This window comes from Triticum dicoccoides, chromosome 5A (genome assembly GCF_002162155.2).
Source record: "Triticum dicoccoides isolate Atlit2015 ecotype Zavitan chromosome 5A, WEW_v2.0, whole genome shotgun sequence".
NCBI classification, from domain to species: Eukaryota; Viridiplantae; Streptophyta; class Magnoliopsida; order Poales; family Poaceae; genus Triticum; species Triticum dicoccoides.
This window is the reverse complement of record NC_041388.1, coordinates 606,087,688-606,088,678: the sequence shown is the minus strand read 5'-3', so window position 1 is coordinate 606,088,678 and position 991 is coordinate 606,087,688.

The following is a 991-nucleotide window of genomic DNA, read 5'->3' as shown; positions in this document are numbered from 1 at the left end:
GCCGGCGAGGGGGGCTCCGGGCGGCGATGGACGGCGGCGGGCGATCCGGGCGGCGTCAGGGGCGGTCAGCGTTGTTCGTCCCCCCGATCCGGATCGGGGTCGTGGGAGGAGTGAAACGGGGGAGGGGAGGAGTGGACCGAGAGGGGGAGTGGGGGTACGTGTGGGGGTGTCGGTTAGGGTTTTCCCCGAGTGGGGGATATGGAGGAGGGTGTGGGGCGCCGGCTGGGACGGCCTGGCTAACCAAGTGGCCAGCTGGGCCGAGGCCTAGTTGGCCCGGGGGCCTTTTCTCTGTTTATTATTTTGTTTGTTTTATGTTTTATCCATTTTCCCTTTTCTTTATTTCTTTCCTGTTTTGTTTCCTTTTTAAAATATTTAGGCCTTTTATAAAGGCACGACTCCTTCACCATAAACACCTAGACAATTAGTGGCAAGCTCCAAACATTTTCTTTTTAATGTTTGAAAAATTTTGATGTTTGACATTATTTAAATTTTTGAATTTGAAAAGTTTTGATCCAACGCGAGATTAGTAACAGTAACCGGGGTGACGTGGCACCGTTAACGTGGGATTACTGTAGCATAATCATCCGGGCGTTACAAAACTCCTCCACTACAAGAAATCTCGTCCCGAGATTTTAGGATGTAGAAGGAAACAATGCGGGGTATTCATCACGCAGGCGATCCTCGCGTTCCCAAGTGGCTTCATCTTCAGAGTGATGCGACCACTGGACCTTGAGGAAATTTGATCGCCTTCTGATGTGTGCGGCGTTCAGCTTGGTCGAGAATGCGGACCGGATGCTCTTTATAGGAGAGGTCCTGTTGCAATTCGAGCACTTCATGATCCACTGCTTGGATTGCGTCCTTGAAGCAATGGCGGAGCTGTGACATGTGGAACACATCGTGAACCTGAGAAAGGTTTGACGGAAGCTCCAATTGATATGCCAGTTTTTCACGCCTTTCTAGAATAGTGAAGGGACCGATATAGCGAGGAGCT